Source organism: Chinchilla lanigera, unplaced genomic scaffold (assembly GCF_000276665.1).
Source record: "Chinchilla lanigera isolate Chin_1 unplaced genomic scaffold, ChiLan1.0 scaffold00019, whole genome shotgun sequence".
NCBI classification, from domain to species: Eukaryota; Metazoa; Chordata; class Mammalia; order Rodentia; family Chinchillidae; genus Chinchilla; species Chinchilla lanigera.
In genome coordinates, this window is record NW_004955420.1 from 24942026 (window position 1) to 24963659 (window position 21634).

The 21634-nt window shown below is 47.1% G+C and overlaps 1 protein-coding gene across 3 annotated transcripts in view; it reads right to left on the bottom strand.

Annotated features, from left to right (window-relative positions):
- The window catches only part of Klhl18 (kelch-like family member 18), a 51712-nt gene that overhangs the window by 25025 nt on the left and 5053 nt on the right, over nucleotides 1–21634 (bottom strand). The window contains exon 1 of one of the 3 annotated variants that reach the window (XM_005383414.2): nucleotides 14290–14441. The exons of the other annotated variants lie outside the window; for them this stretch is intronic. The gene's annotated coding sequence lies outside the window, so the exon portion shown is untranslated. Of the gene's footprint in view, nucleotides 1–14289; nucleotides 14442–21634 lie in introns of those variants that run through there. 3 annotated transcript variants of the gene reach the window in all.

Here is a 21634-nt window from a genome sequence, read left to right on the forward strand (position 1 = left end):
CCACCCCAGTTTTTTTTCTTCACCTTTTAAGAATAGGAGATTTTTTTTTTTCCTCTTTTTCCTTGCTTTTACTATTTCATTTGAGAAATTTTCTCTCTATCTGTTTTGTCTCTTCTTTATGTCACATGCTTTCTTTCACTGTCTGGTGACATCTACTTACCTATTCGTACCTTTCAAGCTATGGAAAGCTCCACTGCTATGGCAAACAGTAATACCGAAAGGACACCCAGGATTTGGAGGCAGATTTATTCTACAACATGGGGCACTGATTTGGATCATTCCCAAAATATCAGTCCCTGATGTCTCATGATCTAGTGCTTTTATATGATGCATAAGCAGGAGGTACAAAGGCGAGACAGAACAGCCTGGCAGTTCTTCTGACTAGCTAGCACAGTGAGATCATGGGTTACAAGACTGGATTAACGATTCTCAATCTTGATACAGTCAGGCATCCTGCATGTTCGGTTATGCTCTCGTGGTTACAGGGGGCAAGAAAGTAAATACAGAGCCATGAAGCAGTTACAGAGCTAGGCAGTTTCAAAAAGAACAAAGTTTTAAAAGGAACACCTGCTGTGGACACTCTAGATGCTGGGCGAGAAAGTTCACTACTAAAACTAGATCCAAAAGCCGCATCCATCTGCGCCGTAGTCCCCTTCTCCTCCCTGGGCCATGCCTGCCTGCGGGCCCGTGCTTCACCATCTCAGCCTCCAGCTCCCACCTCCTGAGACAGCAGGAGAGGGGCTCTTGGCAGGGAAGTGCTTTCACGCAGACTCCTGCCCAACTGTCCTGATCTCCTGTGCGGTGCCTCCAACTCCAGAGCTACCGCAGGGTCTTGCAACAAAAATCCTCTTTCTTCTTCCTTAGTCCCCTGGCAGGTGCTCTCCACTCCTCTGACCCATGGGCCCGGCCCTCACACCTTTGGACTCAGAATTCAATTGACTTCTCACTTTCTGATTGCTTGTTCCTCTCTCACTATGGTTTCAGGAGAGTGACAGGAGGGATTAAAGGTTAAAGCGTAGGTTCAATTTGCTGTGCTTAATTGTTGGGCTTTGTTTTTTGACCTAGAAAATAAGCAGAGGACAAAAGAACAAGCTGAATATTGACCTGGTTTCCCCCTGCAAGAACAGCTAAGCAGAACATAGGCCTATCCTGGGCCAGGCGAGCCACATTACATGTGAGTTCTGCGTTTGTAAGGGGAACTAGAAATCTGACCTTACCTAGATGAGGGAGACCAAGCTGGAAAAGGGTCTGAGGTGCAGGGGAGAAGCAGATTTTACTTTACCATAGAGAGTAAGAGCCCACTGCCTAGGAATATTTAGGCGCATTCTGGGCTGGTTTTGAAACTAAGTGGCTACTGAAAGGACCTTCTAATTCTATAACCCTAGGTAGTTATACTTTGTGAAAAGCTTTTAAATTATAAAAACTCTCATTTGTAATCTCAGTTTTGAAATGTTATCCTCACCGGGGATATAGCTCGATGGTATAAGCGCCTGCCTGGAAATGTTATCCTTTTTTAGTGGGGGAATGGGTTTGGGCATGCAGTTCAGCCAGGCCTTAAACTCACTTTGTTGCCTCGGCCGGCCTTGAACTCAAAGCAATCTTCCTGTCTCAGCCTCCTGAGTGCTGGGATTAAGGGTGTGCACCACCATGTCCGTCAAAGTGTTATTTTCTTACAGATAAATGTGAAAGTGAGAATTATGGTTTATGTAAGAGGGCAAGAGGTCCCCTGGTACCCATCTAGAATTATACAGGCTCCTGTAAAGGCCACTTTCTCCATGAATATGCAATTTTAAGCCTCCCCTCTTCCCCATCCCTAAGGTGGCTAGAAAACACAAACTGGTACATCAAACTCTAGAAAGAAAAAAAAAATCAATCAGAAACCTAAAACTGGTTGGCCAGAAAACTAAAGACCGCCTGGCACGCAGCTCTATCCCTAGCCACACTTGTCATATTCTCACCGCTACAACAATACTTCCAGAAAGTATTATCAATGAAATGGAATCAGACAGCAAATCTGAAGTCTTAAAAAGAGTCAGAGTCAAAGTTTAAGGTAGGCTGGAAAGAAAGAAATGCATGTATGCTGTACGGGAAGCACTCTGAGCTGAAAGAGCTAAACCCATCGGCTCGTGGGGGCTTCGAGGCTGAGTCAGGACGTTGTCTCCCCGAGCACGAGCCACACCCGGTGCCTGGGCACTGACACAGCGCACATGTGGGCATCAGCCTCTTCACCACAGCGAGGTGATCTGTATTGAGCAGCATCTACAGCGCAAAGCGGGGGCAGGCGTGGGGCTTCCGGGGTGCCCACAACACCCTTGAATTTGCTGCTAAGAGAAAAAAAAAATCAATTCTAACTGCAAAGTCCAAACCACTTCCACTAAACCCACAGCAAAGATGGGGCTCTTGTGCTGCCTGGGCTTGAGAGAGGGGGTTACAAAGCCTCTTTCTGAGTGAGCAGAAGACTGAGACAAGTACTCCTGTGTGCCTTCAGGCTCCTCCACAACTTTAATACTTGCCAGCAGGGTGGTTTGGAACTTACAAGAGGAGATGGAATGGCATGTAGGGGAGGGAGATTGGGTTCAAGTGCACATGTGTTCTAACTCCACTACACTTGGCTTTTAAAATCATTAACAGCCAGACACAGTACAGTGGTGGATGCCTGTAACCTCAGCACTCTGGGAGGCTGAGGCAGGAGGATCAAAAGTTCAAGCCTAGCATGGGCAACTTAGCAAGATCCTGTCTCAAAAATTTTTAAAAAGGTAGGGGTGGGGGAGGGGGGGTGTTTCTTGGAGCCAGGTTCCTGGGTTCAATCCCAAGTACTGAAAGAAAAGTCATGAAAATACTATTCCTTTGATAAATGTTAAATATCAACATGGCCCCCATAATTCAAGTACAGATATGGACAGGGAAGGACAGGTATGAAGCACAAGGTACAGTCAGGGCAGCTGAGAATTCTGTGGAGTGTTCGCTACAGTGTTAGGAAACCAGGTGGGAATACTAAGGAGGGATCCCGAGCTGGTCAGGTCACTCTGGAGAGGCGGGTAGTGTGAGCACCTGCGAGGGTAATATAGGAGAGCTCTGCCTGGAGATGGGTGGGGACTCCAGGAAGACACTGAACTCACACGGGCTCTGACCTGGGACGGGCTGGGTCAAGAGCAGGGGAGGAGAGGCATCATGACGACTCCTGGGACACTGGGGTCAGTTGACACATGGGGGTGCCACTCACATAGAAGAAGGTCAGAGTGCAAGATCAAGTGAAGTTTTGGATAAGCTGACACTGAGTACCTGAGACCTACAGATCACCCACTAGAGGACATATATGCAAAGGAGAGGGGAGGTGCAAGAGTGAAGAAAGGAAAAGGGAAGGAAGGGAGAGAGTCTGGAAGTAGAAAAGAGTGCAGGAGCAGCAGCAGCCACCACACAGCAAGGTGGTGTTAACCTGGAGCAGGAGTCCTCCACCAGCTGCTAGCTCAGGCAGGCCTCCTCTGTGTTTGGTTTTTGAATTTATAAAAATGAGGTCATTCTTATGCACCCAAGCTCTCAAGATCAAATAGCAAAGAGAAGAATGATGGACATGAGCATCATTTAATTGCATCACCGGAGCCATTCCAAATTCCTGCAGTGCTAGTAAGGAAAAAGTGTCATCTTGTGGAGACCAGGCTGACGCTGCTGCCCATCTTGGTCTTGTTTGGAGGGGTGGATCTGTGCTGATTTGTCCCAGCCTGACCATCAGCACCTTTGCAGACCTGACAGTGGCAACTTGTGCCTGGTGAACAGGGAAATAAATGATGGGACGGGCCTACTCTGGCCAAACCGAAGCTACTGAGCTTCTTCTCAGAGGGCCCTCAGAATTGCAGCACTGGAGTCCTTACATGAAAGGATATATAAAGACATGAAAACACCTAGCACAGCAGCAGGAAATTAGCGGAGATTTGCAGAGGTTTTTGTGGTGCCCACCTGGGACTGCCAGCCATCAGAGACTAAGGCATAGGTAACTGAAGTCCTCATGAGTTCTGTCTATGAACAGAACCACGATCCAGAGATTAAAACTCTGCATTCTAGGTGCAGCTCTGCTCTAGCTACCCAATTTCACCCTGCTTTGGGCTCCCAGGTTAGAACAGAGGACTCTCAAGAGAAGCACTGTGAATACTGGTAATGTCATCTCACTCTTATCGGACAGTATCAGAAAGCACAGCACTAAGGGTCCAAATATTTGCCAGTCCCTACCCCTGTGCCCCTCTCAGGGAGACAGCAGGCACAAGCTGCACGGCATGTACCACGGCACCGGTTTCCAAGCCAGCTCAGCGGTTACCTTTCTTTTTTCATTTCATTTTTTATTTTTCTTGTTAACCTTTCTGAATGAGCTGGGCAAATCTCTTCCCTTTACCCCTGAGCCTCAGTTTCTTCGTGTGTAAGATACGGGGCCGGATCAGGTTTCCCAGGAGATGGTCGCTATTCTAACAACATAGCCTAACACCAATTTAGAAAAGCTCCTGCTTTTCATGGTGATGGCATCTACACACCTTTGAAAAGCGCGCGCATACATACACAGAAGACCTATCCAGCCAAGTTCCTGGCCCCGGACCAAGGGGCACCACACACCTTGTTCCCGATCACAGACGGGCAGGCTCAACAAAAGCAGAACAAAGAGCTGAGTTGGGAGTAATCTGAGACGGGCGTCCCCAAAGAAAGCAAAAGATACACCCAGAATCGATTTCTCTTTGGTGGAAAACATTTTAATACCATTGCTCCTTCCTTCGAGGAGATCACGATGAACGTAAATAAACAAGTAAGTGCTCGCTGGCACAGACAGAATACCCTTGGGATCTGTGGGGTTAAGTCTAAGCTTTTAGGCACAAGGGATCCTGAAAGTGCACAGTAAGTGGAAATCTATAATTTTACTAAGGCACAGATTGAATCACAAAGGCTCCGAGGTTGGTACACAAATGAGTCCATAAACTGGGGAAGCGTGGAGCTGAGTATGGTGGCGTCCCAGTTTCCGGGGCTGGGGTGGAAGGATCACTTGAGCCCATGAGGAGTTTGAGGCCAGCCTAAGCAAGACTGGGAGATCTCATCTCAAAAAAATAAAGTAAGACAGAGGCAGTTGTGCACATCTGCAATCCCAGTACTGAGGCAGGAGGATCAGGAGCACTGCAAGTTTGAGTCCAGCCCAGGCAACTTAGTGAGATCTTGTCTCAAAATGAAAACTAAAAAGGGCTGGGAACAGGTATGTGGTGGCACACGCCTGTAATCTCAGCATTTGGGAGGCTGAGGCAGGAGAAGCACAGAAAGTTTGAGGCCAGCCCGGGCTACATAGTGGACCCTATTTTTTTTTTTTTTTTAAAGCAGGGTGCAGCGGGAGAGATTAATTATGGCCAATAAGCATAGGAAAAGATGCTATCAGGAAAATGCAAATCAAAACCACGGGATACCACTTGATGTCCATGAGGATGGTTAGCACTAAGGTAATGGAAAATGAGTAAGCCATACAGGCAAAGACGTGGAGATAGTAGAGCCCTCCTACAGTGCTGGTGGGAATGTACATAAAAGGGTGCATCCCCTATAGGAACAGTGTGATGGTGCCTCACAAACGTTACATACAGAAACCCAGGGATGGTGGGGCACACATGTCATTCCAGCACTCCAAGGCTGAGGCAGGATGATTGTGAGTTCAAGGCTGGCCCAAGCTACACAATGAGACCTTGTTCAAGAAAAAAAAAAAGAGTATGTGAGTTGTGTGTGGGGGGGGGGCGTCCCAACAACTCCAATCCTAGGTAGACACTCAAAAGAATTGAAAACAAGGACTCAAACAGATACTTGTACACTAATGATTACAGCAACGGCATTATCCACAGTAGGCAAAAGTGAAACAACTTGAGTAGCTATAAAAAGTAGTAAAATCAGAGCCGGGTGTGGTGATGCATGCCTGTAATCCCAGCACTCAGGAGGCTGAGGCAGGAGGATTGTTGAGTTCGAGACCAGCCTGGGCTACAAAGTTAGCTCAACGCCAGCCTGGACTGCATAGGGAGATCCTCTCTCAAAAAAAAAAAAAAAAAAAAAAAGACAAAAAAAGCAGTAAAATCAAAGGAATGAGAAAACAAACCTCAGGCTGAGAGAAAATACTTGCAAAAGAACTGTCTGAAAAAGGACTATCACCCCAAACACAGAAAGAACTAAAACTCAACAAGAAAACAACTCAATTTTTAAAAGGGCAAAAGAGCTATATGGATACCCCATCTAAGAAAATATATATAAGGCAAATAAGCCTATGAAAATCTGTCACCAGTAAACTGCAACTGTGAACAACAAGCTACCACTACAACTTATTAGAACAGCCCAAATCTAAAGCATTAAGGCCACCAAATACTGGGGAGGACAGGGAACAAGGTGAGTGCTAAATGGCGGAGTTGCTTTGAAAGACAGTTTGGTTTTTATGAAACAGCGTACTCTTACCATATGATCCAGCATTCATGCTTTGTGGTATTTAACCAAAGGAGTGAAAATTCATGTCCACACCAAAACCTCCCTGAAAATGTTCACAGAAACTTTACTCGTAATGGCCAAAACTAGCCAGGTGTGGTGGCACACAGCTGTCATCCCAGCACTCGGGAAGCTGAGGCAGGACGATCACTGAGACTTTGAGGCAGCCTGGGCTACATAGTGAATTCAGGGCCATATGAATGACATAGAAAGACCCTGTCTCAAAAAACAAAAAACAAATCATAGTTGCCAAAACTTGGAAGCAACCAAGATATCCTTTAGTAGACGAATGGAAAAGTAAACACTGGTATATCTAGGCAGCAGAGTATCACTGAGCCCTAGAAAGAAATGAGCTAACAAACTGTGAAAAGATCCCTAACTGCATGTCAGTAAGCACAAGAAGCCAAACTGAGAAGGCTACATTCTGTGTGATTCCAACTAGATGACGTTCTGGAGAAAGTGAGACTACGGAGAGAGTAAAGGGTCAGTGGCCGCCAAGGCTGCAGTGGGCTGAGTCAGGGCCACATAAGTTTTTCAGGCAGGGAAACTGCTCTGTCTGATACTATATTGCCAGTTACACATCACTACACATTTGTCAAAACCCACAGAACATACAACACCAAGAGCTGACCCTAATGCAGACTACAGCCTTGGGGTGACAGTGATATATCAACACAGGGTCACTGATTGCTCAAAGGTACCACTCTGGGGCAGGACCGTTTTGATAGTGAAGGAGACTGAGTGCATGTGAGGGTATATGGGAAATCTCCATACCTTCTGCTCAGTTCTGTTGTGAAACTCAAACTGCTCTAAAATATAAGGCCTATTTTTTAAAAATGAAATGTTAGCTGGGCATGGCGATGCATGCCTATAATCCCAGCACTTGGGAGGCTGAGACAGGAGGATGGCTGCGAGTTTGAGACCAGCCTGGGTTACAAAGTGAGCTCAAGGCCAGCCTGAACTGCACAGCAACACCCTGTCTCAAAAAGACCCCCCCCCCAAAAAAAGGAAATGTTGGTGGGTCCTGGTGGTACACACCTGGAACCCCACCACTGGGGGAGACTGAGACAGGAGGATCACAGATTTGAGTTTCCTATGGGCAACTCAGTGAGGCCCTACTGCAAAAATAAAAATAAAAAAGGGCTAGGGATGTAGCTCAATAATTGAGCATTCCTGGGTTCTGCCCCTAGTCACACACACACACACACACACACACACACACACACACACACACACTCTGATACATGTCACAACACAGATATGAATCTTAAAAACATAAGCCAGGCACAAATGGATAATTCTTACATGAGGGGTTTAGAATGGCAAAATTTATAGGAGTAGAAAATTTACGTTTTAAAAAGGTACGGGAAGAGGACCTGGAGAATTACTGCTAATGGTTACAATGTGTGGTTCAGGAGATGAAAATGTTGTACAGCAGTCTTGATGGCTACACAACACTGTAGATGTAGTCAATCACACTATATGCTTAAAAATGATTATACGTGCACAATGTGGTGGTACATGCCTGTAATCCTAATACTTTGGGAGGCTGAAGCAGGAAGATCCCCAATTCTAACCCAGCCCAAGCAACTTAGCAACTAAGCAAGATCCTGTCTCAAAATAGAAGATAAAGGCTAAAGCAGGAGGACCTCGGGGACAAGGCTAGCATGGGCAATTTAGCAAGATCCTGTAGTTACCTAGCTAGCTCAGTGGTAAAATGCTTGCCTTATATGGGTGGGCTCTGGGTTCAATACCCAGTCATCACTACCACCACAAAAAAAGTTTTAAAATATGAGAAAATGGGAAAAAGACATGAAGAGAGAGATAATTCATCGAACAGGATGGATGATAAACACATGAAAAGAAGACATTCAGCATTATTACCCATTAGGGAAATTTAAAATCATAATGAGGTATCACTACATATTTAATAGAATGACCAAAATTAAAAAGTGACAATAGTAAATGCTGGTGAGGATACAAAAGAACTGGATCACTTGTTATGTTATGGTTTTCTGAGGAAACAAAAGATTTTTTTTACACACATACACACATGTATATATGTAGAAGAAGCTGCTTATTTTGAGAAACTGGTTTATGATATTGTGGGAATTATCAAACCCGAAACCTGTAGGGCCAAAATGCCCATCAACTGATGAAAGGATAAAGAAAATGGTGTTTTTTTTTTTTTTATACACTGGAGTACTACTCAGCCATAAAGAAGGATAACTGGAGACATTTCTAGGTAAATGGATGCACCTTGAGACCATTCTCTTAAAAGAAATAAATGGGACACACTTGTGTAAATACTGCACTGTTTCTGTGGTGTGAGAAACTGAAAGTGTAATCAAGGACCAAAATATAATAGGGGCCGGGGATATAGCTCAGTGGCACAAGCACCTGCCTGGCAAGCACAAGGTCCTGAGTTCGATTTCTGGTACTAAAAAAAAAAAAAAAAAACTTGGGCCAGGGATATAGCTCAGTGGCATAAGTGCTTGCCTAGCAAGCTTGAGGTCATGAGTTTGATTCCTGGTACCAAAACAAAACAAAACAAAAATGTATAACAGATATTGTGAAATAGGAAGAAACTGCTGAAATGGGAAGGGGAGGGGGGAGGAGGCAAGGGGAAGGGAAGGGAAAAGAAAAAAAAAGAATGAAAAAATGTAAACAAAGGTTTTGTAAATAAGGAGGGGAAGGGGGTTGAAGGGAGGGGAGGGGAATGGGAAAAAAGAATCAAGGTGTATCATATATAGGTACCAATTCCTATGATGAATGTGATCACTATGTGTACCTAAAATGTGAATGTATGTACCTATTATGTGTACCAGTAAACTTAATTAATTTTAAAAACCTGTAGGGCAGGCTGGCAGGCTAGACGTTTAATACAGCCGCCACTGGTCTGAAGTATGCACAGCAGGCAATCAGGCCAGAAATTCGGGCAGGGTGGGGTACTTTGGACCAAACCCAGGGCCTTGGACATGCTAAGCAGGCACTGTACCTCTCACTACCTCCCAGTGATCTCTTGGAATCTTGAGGCAGAACTGCTTCTTTGGGAAACCCCAGAGTTTTGTTTGTTTTTGTTCTGCAGTGGTAGGAATGAAACCAAGGGTCTTACGCAAGGTAGTCAAGTGCTCTACCACTGAGCCACATCCTCAGCCCAAAAGAAAGCTCAGTTTTTGTTCTTAAGATTACTAATTGGCTGGGGATATAGTTCAGCAGCACAGCACCTGCCTGGCAAGAGCAAGGTCCTGAGTTCGATTCCTGGTACCAAAAAAAAAAAAGATTATTAATTGAAAGAGGTCCACTCACATTATGGAGGGTAATAAGCTCTATTTAAAGTCTACTAATTAAAATGCTAATCACATCTAAAAATATCTTCATGGAAATATCCAGACGGGTTCTGACCAAGCTGGGCCCCACACATAAAATGAATGAACACACTTGTGCAGGCCAATGGGAATGCAGGTACAGTCAGTCTGGAAAAATCGCTTGGTAATTGCTTCTAAAACTGAAGACACACTTACCATGTCACATGGAAACAGTACACTGGACTTTTATCCCAGAGGGAAAAAAAACACCTAAGCTTATGCAAAAGCCAGTGTATTTCGGTAAAAATGAGAATGCCCTTCAGTGGGTAAATGACTAAACAAACTGTGCATAACTGCAGCATGGAATGTTACTCCAAAATATAAAGGAAAAAAACCATCAATATGCACAACAGCCGGGATGGACCTAAGGGCTGTGTTGAATGGAAGAGTCAACTTCAAGGCGTTCCACACTCTGTGACTCCATCTGGACAGCATTCTAAGTGAACGACAGGCACAGGCTAGCGGCACCAGAGACCAGGGGTGAGGGGAGGGGAGAGGAGGGGTGTGACTGTAAGGGGGACACACGGGAGAGCTCCGTGGCTAGGAAGTAGCTGTGACATGGGGGTCACTGTAACCTGAACAAAGCCAGTGGTGGGGCCTGGGATGGGAATTTTCCCATCCTTCCTGAAACAGGAGTTCCACTGCAGAAGCATCGGATGTTTCGTGTTTCCTGAAACCGTCCGGCATTAATACCCACTTGTTACTGAACGAATGAAATTTCTGAGTGTCAACTCAACACGTAACGGAGTGGAGTCACATCAGACCCCTTACTTTGGGCTCCTTACTTCTTACAAGTCAGACCCAGAGCCTCAAACGGCCCTGACCCACTCTCTCCAGTTTCACCTCTCCTCCATGCTGCTTTTTCTAGGCTGCTGGCAACTCCCCCAATTGCCCCGATCCCCTGCCAGGGTCCTGACTCATTATCCTTTTCCTTTGTGGTACTAGGGATCAAATCCAGGGCCTTGTGTATGCAAGGCAAGAGCTCTACCACGGAGCCACATCTCCCGCCCCTTACCCCTTATTTTTCTGTACAGTGCATTTTTCCTTATCTCCAAGATCCAGCTCAAATGCTCCATCCTCTGCTGGGCCTCCCTGACTTCTGGGCAGCCAGGTCTGCCCTTGTGGTACTGGTATAAAATCCCCACTATGGTGCACCTCATACTGTCCCTAAAAAATGTCCCCCATCCAGGCTGAATATTTTCCACAGAAAGGAAGGTTGTGTCCTATCCCTCAAAACAATGCCTCAGGTACAAGGCAGCTTCAAAGGTCCTCAAGTCTGTTTCACCTAAAAGGTCCTGTGTCTGAGATACAAACAAGGCATGACACATCCAGTGTGCATCACCGCCTCTTAGCAGTGGACCTTTTGGCTCAGGACTGGTGAAGCTGGTCTGGTCAGGTAGAGTCCGAAGGTGCAGAAGCATCGGAGTGTTACTCTCGAACCTCCTCTGAAAATGCAGCTGGCTGAAGTGGAGGGCTCAGGAAAAGGATGGTGAGGCTGACGGACAACTTACGGAGGCCTCGCTTCCAGGCTAACAGTGCGTTCCAGCCTGAGGAACTGAACGAGCCGCACCGGCTGCCTTGTCCAGGTAGGTTCCTAACGACACGGCACGTAAAGAAGTGGCAGGCGTGTCCTTTCACCTTAATGCTGACGGCCCCCCAGCCCAGGCTGTAGGCAGAGGAACACCTGTCAGCCCTCCGTAAGAATAAACCATCAGGCCTCACACAAGCACGGGGCTGGGGATGCACGGTGAGGGTAACGGACAAGTCTGAGCCCCCGTTGGTCTCTCTGAGCTCTGGGCTCTCTGCTTTGGGGCAGCCCCACTGAGCAGCGACTCAGGAAGGAGGTGAGAGAGGAAGTGGCTGACCAGGGGACACTAAAAAGAGACCTGGGGCTACAGTCCCACACAAAGAGCTGGCTGACACCTCCAGGCCTGCGATCACCCCCTCAGAGTCCTCCATACCCAGCTAGGCAGGATGGGAGGAACAGGAGGGAGACCGGGCAGCAGAGTCCCAGGAGCCCCTGCACCAACCGCAAGTGATCTGGGGATGGTTTCCACCAGTCCAGCCGCCTTTCCCAGGGAATTCAAAGCCGCAGTCTGCGCCCCACCCACCTCTTTAATGCCACCTTCCACCTCACTTCACCACGCCTTTCTCACTTGAGAAACCACCATGTGTGCACGTGCACGCCTGGGCCTCGCACAGACTGTCTCCCGGCCTGAACGCCTCCTCCCATTGTGTCTGTCTTTCCGTCCAAGACCTAGTCAACGTGCAAGGTATGATCAAACACATCCTTTTCAGGAAATAGCCGCTGTCCCCCTGAACCAGAAAGAACTGAACGCGTACGCACTCACCGCCCTGCCCTGTCCCACAGGTCTCTGAGGAGCATCTCCCCCCGACACAAACCCACGAACACTAAAGCAGAGGCTGAGTCCTGGTGCCTCGAGTGCTTAGCAAAGCACTGTGCATGGTGGGATGTGCTTTTCCAGGGTGCTGACCCAGGAGACACAATGCCAGGTGCCCTTCAGGGTTCATTCAGGACTTTGGAGCCCTGGGAACATGCCAAGAACCACAAGTGGATAATCCATGGCTTGCAGGCTTCAGAAGCGCGTCCTCTGGTGGGGAGGAAAAGCACATGCATGCTACGCTCACTACGAGCAGGGCAGGAGGAGTGAAGTGTTACGGTCACGCTTCGAAACCGTGGTGTGCAGAGTCACCGGGAGAGTCACTGGGTCCGAGGTGGAGCCTGACATTCTGCCATTTCCCATGCGCTCCGGGCAATGCCTGTGTTACTGGACAGCACTCTGAGAAGTGAGGGGCTGGGCAGTGCGGAGGAGGGGGCGGTTAGCTACTCCTGGGGAGACAAGGGATGCTCATCCTCAGAGATGGGACTTCTCGCAGCCGCTCAACATGACAGGCCGGGGAAGAAGACGGCATGGGTCTCTGCCAAACAGAAGCAGAGGCTGCTGGGAAACAAGCTGTCCACCTGATAAATACACACAAACGCTAAGGGGTTTAGAAGAGAGGAGGGCGTGTTGGGTCACTTCTCACCCTTGAGAAAACACCGACGAAGCCCTGAAGTACAAACAGGACTGGGCCCAGGAGATGCAATGCAGAAGTCCGAAAGAGCCAGCATGCTGATCTAGGAGGCCCTGGGCACCCAGGGGAGGAGGCTGAGAGGGCACAGCTGGCAGTCCTAGAAAAGCCCAACAGGACTAGCTGTCAGCACCAGAAACCCTTAAGCCTCTCCCTCTTGCGTCTGACAGTGAGGGATTTCTCTGTGCGGCTTAGAATAATCGCAGATTCAGTTAAATCAGCAGTCCTTCCCTAAACCCCGTGGAAAACTAGGTGCCACCTGTTGCTCCCGCCACCGCCAGATGTCAGGATGACTTAAAAGGGCCGCTCGCAGACACAGGCCAAGGTGAGCTGCCCACGCCCGCTGCACAGCATGGCGTCTTCTACACTACCATAGCCCAGCGGCTCTGCTGGCTTCCGGCTCCCCTGACAGCTCTGGCCTCCGGGTTTCATGTGGGCAGCGTCTGAGTGTTCCCAGGAACCCAGAAGAATCAGTCAAACTGAGCAGGACTATCAGAACTGGAGAACAAGCCGGGCATGGTGGTGCACGCCTGTAATCTCAGCATTCAGGAGGCTGAGGCAGGAGAATCGTTGCAAGTTTGAGGCCAGCCTGGGCTACAAAGTGAGCTCAAGGCCAGCCTGAACTGCATAGCGAGACCCTGTCTCAAGAAGACCAAAAAAAAAAGAAGTGGAGAACAACTTAGGAAACAAGTATTTTCCGCAGTGAAAAGAAGGCAACGTCCTTCTGTGATGGAATGAACGAAGTAAGATTTCTGCACCATCCTCCTCCACCAAGAAAAGAACCAGCCAGAAATAGCCTCTCTTGCTCTGGCTCTCCTAACAGTGGAAAAGTACAGATGAAATCCCGCATGCCCTTCTCAAACTTCAAAATATGCAGACCACCTTCCTACACTGTCCCGATTCTTCATTCACAGATAAACAAGTGCATGATGACTGCTCGGCTTCATTCATCCATAAAGGCTGCATCCATTCATAAAGCTTTCTGTTTGTTTTGGTGCTGGAGCCAAACCCAGAGCCTCACACGTGCCACGCGCACACACTACCGAGCTCTACCCAGGCCACTTGCCGTGCCGAGTGACCACGCTGTGCCACGCGGGGAGCGAAGCTGGGCCTGGAGGGGCCGCCTCTGACCTCACGTCCTGTCACTTTTCTCTTTGGCTATTCCATTTTTACCAGGCCAAAATGCCAAGTACACTCCTGCCTCAGAGCCCTGTGGTTCTATGCCCTCTACACAGAGTGTTCTCCGCCGGCTGTCTCAAAGATCACGCCCCGCGCCCCCCCCCCATTCACACACGGCTCTACTTGGGTTGTTCTGGCCCTCTAGCAAAAACCACACTCTCAGGTCCTTTACCTTGCTTCACTTCTCTTCATAGTGCTTATCATCACTGGGCACTTATGGGGCTTTTGCTTTTTTTTTCCAGTGCTGGGGATCAAGCGCAGAATCCTTCTCTAAGGATCTACAAGAATTCTCTCAACACACTAATAAATTTAAAGAAATACTGGAGCCAGGTGTGATGACGTGTGTCTCTAATGCCATCACTCCGGGAGGCTGAGGCAGGAGGATCACAAGTTCAAGCCTGAAAACAAACAAACAAACAAACAAAAAACAACAAAAAAAACAAGTTCAAGCCTGGCCTGGACCATTTATAAGACCCAATCTCAAAAAATAAAAATAAAAAAGGGGTAGGGATGTAGCTCAGTGTGAAAGCTCTGGGTTCAATCCCCAGTCCTGGAGACAGGGGTAAATACTGGGTTGGGTTAAAAATTAAGAGGATTTCAACGAGGATAGTGCTTTACTAAATACCTATTACACAGACACCTGTGTAAATAGTTCAGTCCCACCCTGCTCTTGGAGTTACAAAACTATAAATAGTTATGCAATTATTATTGTGATTAGTGCAACAAAAAAACAGAAAAAGGGGGAAGATGAGCCAAAGCTGATTCCAGAATTTGAACTGTGTGTGTTCAGATGGATGGATCCTTACCGAAAGGAAATACAAGAGGAGACGGCTTAGAAAGCCAAGAAGAGTCATTTCAGACCTAATGAGTATGAGGAACCACAGCACAAACAGTAATAAGGGCCTCTTAATCTGAGAACAAAGACAGGGGAGAAATACAGATTTGGAAGCTATTTGTAATTTGAGACCGTGCCAATACACCTTTACTGGAAGGTGTGAGCACAGCAGGTTTTGCAGGTCATCAGGACTGCTCTGCCAAGCTGATATGACATTTAGATTTCCTAATCGCTCAAAAACTATGCACAGAGCAATGTGCACATCACTTAAGTATATCATCTCTTGGAAATCAGTTTCTTCCTGTGCACAGGCACAGCACCTGGCCGGCAAGTGCAAGGTCCTGAGTTCAATTCCAGGTACCACACCAAAAAAAAAAAAAAAAAGAAAGAAAGAAAGAAAGAAGGAAAGAAAGAAATTTCTTAAGTAACAGTTTGAAGGGCAACTGCTGGGCCAAATTAATACAATTTAGTAGGAGTTTTTCTTTTTTTCTTTTTTTGCAACAGAGCTTTGCTATGATGCTGGCCTTGAAGTCATTATGTAGCCCATACTGGCAGCAAACTTGCAGCGATCCTCCTGCCTCAGCCTCCCGAATACTGTGATTACAGGCATGGGCCACCATGCCGAGCTTACAATTTCATTCTTAGCGGGTGAGGCAGCATATGACCAAAAAAAAAAAAAAAAAAAAAAGAAAAGTAAGAACACTTAGTCCTTAGTATCAAATGTTTCTGACCAATCAGTTTGAGATGAACTCTGAGGTGAACTCTGTTGAGATGAGATCCAGAGATGAACTCTGTTTTTAATATCACAAAGTACTATAAGCAATCTCACTTGCCCATTTGGTAGCAAGTCTTCCTGAGGTTATTATCCTTTTTTTATTGTGACAAAATATAAATAACAGAAAATGTACCATTTAACCATGTCTGAGTATACCCTTCTATGACATTAAATGCATTCACATTGTTCTATAAGCACCACTCCATCCACCTCTAGAACTTTTCTCACCTTCTCAAACCAAAACTCCTGACCCATTAAATAATAACTTCCCACTCCTGCTTCCTCCCGGCCCCACAACCACCATGCTATTTCCTGTCTCTGTGAACTGGATACATACTTTCCTCATAAGTGGAGTTGCACAACATTTGTGCTTTGCAAACAGTTTATTTCATCTAATAGTGTCTTTTGCTTTGTTTTGAGACAGGATCTCACTGTGTAGTCCAGGCTGACCTTGGGCTCACTATGTCCGGCCCTGAACTGAAAGTGATCCTTCTGCGTCAGCTTCCTGAATGCCAGGATTACAGGTGTGTACCGAGATGCTCAGCCTTAACTAAGTGTCTTCAGGCCCGACTATGTTGTAGCATGTGCCGGGGTCCTTCATTCTGAAGGTTAAATAATATCCCAAGGTGTGTGTGTGTGTGTGTGTGTGTGTGTGTGTGTGTGTGTGTGTACACTATTTTTGTTTATCCATCAGTGGACCCCTGCCTTTGGGCTACTGTGAACACTGTGGCTATGATCACTGGCACACACATATCTCTTTCTATTTTTAAAAAGCGTTTTTGTATTCTCGTGGAAATTCAGCCCACTCTGCCCAGACATACCACTTCTCCTGGGCCATCGGTAGCTCCTCTATCTTGCCTGCCAAAGCCCTGACTCTCCCCTTGCCATCAGGTCTGAACACAGGCGGTCTGTCCATTCCACGGAACATAGGAGCTGCAGGGTCCACTCTAGTCTGCTGCTCTGCAAGCAGCTGAGCATTCTCAGCCTCCGCCGAGACAGACAGGCAGCGAGGTACCTCTAGTGAATGCTTTGGAGATATTCTGCTCCATGCTGCAGCAGAATGACACAACTTTAAAGATGAGATGCAAGACTGAACAATAGCTTCTCCCGTGTGGGTAATTCACTCACCAGAGAGAACACCCAAGATCACCTGCAGCAGCCTGGGAACAGAGGCTCCACTTCTGGGTCATCTGTACTTTTGTGTGTGGAGGGTGGTATTGAGGATCAAACCCAGGGCCTGGGACATGTCTGGCAAGCGCTCTGCACAGAGCTACACGAGCCCCTGCCCTTCATCTCTCCCTTCAGCCAGGGACGCTTCCAAGGGACAGATACGCGGAGAGCAGTAAGGCAACTGTAACTGTAACCTGCTCTAAAGGCCTGCATCTCATGAAGGCCACAGCAAAGCATGACAGGGCCTGGCATGGTGATGTACATCTATTTTCCCAGCACCTGGGAGGCTGAGGCAGGAGGACAGCCATGAGTTGAAGGGCAGCCTGGACTACACAGTGAGACTCTGTTTCAGAAAAACCAATATATGTAAACCGGGTTAGTAAACTATAGCCAAGTGAGTTGGTTCACACTTGGTTTTATGGTTTTATTGGAACACAGCCACACCCACATACTGTGTACAAGACTACATCAAAGCTGAGTAGTTGCAACTACCCTACAAACCCTAAAATACAATCTTTGCCAACTTCTAGTTCACACCACACACTTTGGTTCACTCCTTGTGTCCCCAGTGCAGTTGCTTTGTCACAACACCCTTCCCAAGGTCTCCCCAAGCTAACCATGGGGAAGCAGCCAGCTCCCCAACGGGGGCGAAGAAATTCAGTGCTTAGAAGTAGGAAGACAGACGCCAGGCCTGCAGCTTAGGAAAGGCGGAGACACCTTTAGAGAAACGGTGTGCTTTCCATCCTCAGGCGGGGCCAAGGGGATACACGGAGTCTCCCAGAGGAGGCAATAAAGGAGCTGTCTGCAGGAAGCAGCAGCTGCCAAAGAAGGCCTTGGGCTCTCGCACCCGCCCAGCCAAACCGCAGGCCCTGCCCCGCGGGGCCAGTGAGCGTGCTGGTTTTCCCAATTGCACCTCACTCTTTTCCCACCAGAATCAGGCTCTACCACCTTACTTGTGTCTAATCTAACAGCATTACTCCCAGCCTAGCCGAACAAGAGACCAAAAGTTTGGGTGAATACAGAATGCATGCTTGGCTTCAAGGAACATGTTCTTCCTCAGCCCTAACTGCTCATTAGAAAGACACAGGCTGAAGACGAACACAGCTACCTGAAAAGAGCAGAAAACCCCAGGAATGAGCAACTACATGCTATTCAGAAGCACACGTCCAAGACAACATTATTTGAAAATCAAAAGGAGTGAAAAAAACAAAAACTGTCTGAGCCAGGTGTGATGGTGCACACCTGTAATTCCAGCTACAGTACTTGGGGAGGCCATGGCGGGAGGACTGAGTTTCGCCAGCCTGGATAAGACAGTGAGCCTCCATCCAAAACCAACAACAAAAAAGGCTAGGCGTGATAGTGTACACCTGTAATCCCAGCACTCAGGAGGCTGAGGCAGGAGGACCACCGGGAGTTCCAAGCCAGCCTGGGCTACATATAAGTAGTGAAGTCAAGGCCAGCCTGAACTACATGGCAAAATCCTTTCTCAAAAAAAAAAAAAGACAAATAATAAAAAAAAGCGTGCATTTGCTTCTCTACTGAAATAGAATAGGATGGTGCCCTGGGATATATATATCACTGCCAGCTGTGCTCAGAGATGAAACGGAAGATGCTCTGACCCCTGCTCTGCCTCGCTCCACCAGCAGCGCAGGTGAGTAATCAGACAGAGGATGTAAAAGCATCGCCTCCACCAGTACCAAAGCAGCTGTGTTGGATCTCGGCTAACACAGCTTTGTAGCTTGGGTAAATCCCTTAATAGCTCAGAGCCTTAGGGTTGGTTGGTTTGTTTGTTTTTAATGTGCAAAGTGGATGGCTTTGATCGAGGACCTCCACGGGCTCCTCTGAATATGACTGCGCTAGCGCTAGCTATAATTATCCCTGCGTAATTCCCTGCACTGCATGACAACAGCATGCAGCAGCAGTCCTCCCTTTGCTTCCTTGCACACTTCTCCACCTCCTCTGTCATCATAAAGCTCGTGGCCACAGCCAACTGGGCGAGTTTCCAGACTCAAAAGCCAGCTTCAGTGAAAATTCTGTACCTGGATTTAGTGGATCAAAAGGAAATAATTCTAATACTGTGCCTTTCATCCTTGGAAAAGACATTTCCTTTCTCAGGCTCGGGCTCAAAACCTCAATGAGAAGACCGATGGCAAGAGATCTTTCAGGAACCATTTAGCAGTGGTTACAAAACAAAAAATATGTACACAGATGCACACACACACCCCTTCTCTCAGCTACACTTACAGGTCCGTGAATAACATGTAGTTTTGGAGATTCCCATTCCCCCCACACCCATTCTGCTCTCACCAATATAGAAAAAGGGAGTATCTGAGTTTAGAGGAAAACAAATGAAAAATCTGGTGGCTACAGGTCTCATGAGTATGAAGGACACTCACTGAATTAGGGATTCTGCCCACCTGGCTGGACCCGACACATGTGGTGGACGCTGCTTGGTTAGTCCAGAAAAAGAAGATGAAACAGGAGAGGCGAGGAAAGCCTGCACAGACATCGACCTCTCTACCTCGCCAAGGCCATGGGGTGCTTACTGTCCTAAACATGAAGATGAGGGACCAGGGGAGTTTTTCTACTAAGAGGTTCAAGTGACCACTGAATGTGACTTTAAAAAAGAAAAGAACACACTACTCTTCTCTGTCATGTCCCTACTTAATTATCCAACAGGCTCCTAAGAAATTGATTTTCAAACACTTCCAAAAAGAAAATTAAATCTAGGTTCAAGTACTGGCAGGGAGTTTTGAGAACGTGGTATGGCTGTGAAAGCTCACTTTCATGCTCTTCCTAAACGACCTTGGGAAAACAGAAAGGTGACCCAAGGCAGATGAACCCAATTTCACATGGCACTGGCTGGAATCAATTTAGTCACTCTTGGCGGCAGGAGAGGCAACAGGACAGCACGAAGAACACCTGGCTCTCAGTCCCGAAGCCCGGAGTCTAATCCTATTCTGCTTAACTCAGTCTGTGACCTTGAACAAGTCCCTTTCCTTCCTGGGGTTGGGTCCTAACCTGTAAAACAAAAGGTATGGAAGCGGAGATTTTTTTTAAGGCAATGAGCATTTTGTTTAGGCAAAATCATCCAAAATTCATCAGGCACTAAAATAAATTCAAAACAGCTGGCTGAAAATACACATTATCTCTACTCCCTCTAGAAATGTTATTGAATTATTAACAAGCTGGGTAGTGCATACCTGCAGTCCCAGCTACTCAGGAGAGGATCACTTAAGCAGAGGAGTTCAAGACCAGCCTGGGCAACATAGCAAGACACTTTTTTTTTTTTTTTTTTGAGATAAGAGTTTCACTATGTAGTTCAGGCTGGCCTCAAACTCATGGTGATTATTCTGCCTCAGCCTCCTGAGTGCTGAGATTACAAGCATATGCTACCATACCTGGCTATGACCCTGACTCTTAAAAAGCATGTATTAGTCAGGGTATGATGGTGCATGCCCTTAGTCCTAGCATTCAGGAGGCTAAGGTCGGAGGATTGCCATGAGTTGGAGGTCAGCCTGGGTTACACAGTGAGTTCAAGGCCAGCCTGAACTATATAGCAAGACCATGTCTCTTAAAAAATATGTATTAATAATAAATACTGAGCTGGGTGTGGTGGTGCACACCTGTAATCCCCAGCACTTGGGAGACTGAGGCAGGAGGATTGTTGCGAGTTCGAGGCCAGCTTGGGCTACAAAGTGAGCTCAAGACCAGCCTGAACTGCATCGTGAGACCCTGGCTAAAAAAGACAAAATAATAATTATTATTATAATAATAGTAAATACCTACTACTTAGTGAGTCTTTACTACATGACTGTTTAGAGGATATTAACTAATAAAATCTTCAAAACGGAAGTAGATGATGATCTCCATCTTACATGAATAAACATCAACACCTTTTTGCTCTTGTTGCCTTTGCTGTCTTCAGCAGCCATGAATGGTTACCCCTGTGCCATGCGCCACCCTGCCTCGGAGCCAGCTGATATGGATTGAAACCTCTACAAACTATGAGTGAAATAAACCTTTCCTTCCTCAAAAAAAAAAATGTACACAACTTGTTCAACGCCTGCAACATTCAACCTCTGGAAGCACCTCTGAAGGTGTGTCAAGAGGAGGGGCCCAAAACAGGCAGTACCGGTCCCCTTCTCCAGGCAAGCAACTACTCTGTCACGGCCCTAGCAGAAGACTGAAGGTTCACTCTGAACAAGGTAACTCCCAACTCCAGATTAGGGGACCACTGAAGACAAGGAAGAGCCCCATCCAGGGGGCTGAACGCAAACCTGCACAGGAGACAGAGCCCCCAGTCCCTCTCTGACCCCAGACCTATTCCACGCAGCAGGAGGATGCTTACAGGGAGACTGATGGATACTGAACACATTCCAACAGAAAGGACATCATCCTGCACCTGTGGCTCTTGGAATGTGGTCCCAGAGGAGGGAGAGCATCACCGGGGACCCTGACAGAAATGTACATTCTCAGGCCCACGTCAGCCCCACGAGTCAGGACTTCCAGGGCAAACTCCAACAACCAGAGTTTTAACAAGGCCAACAAGTGATTTCAAGCCAGCTGAAGTTGGAGAACTCTTGCCCTTCAGGGAGGCCCACTACTTGATAAATCATCACACGCCACAAGGCTTCTAAGCAGCTTTTCAGTGCCTATTTATCTGAAACGCTGTCTGAAACCAGAAATTTGAGGGAAGACTCTGTTATGAAATAGAAAAAGAAAAAAGAAAAAAAC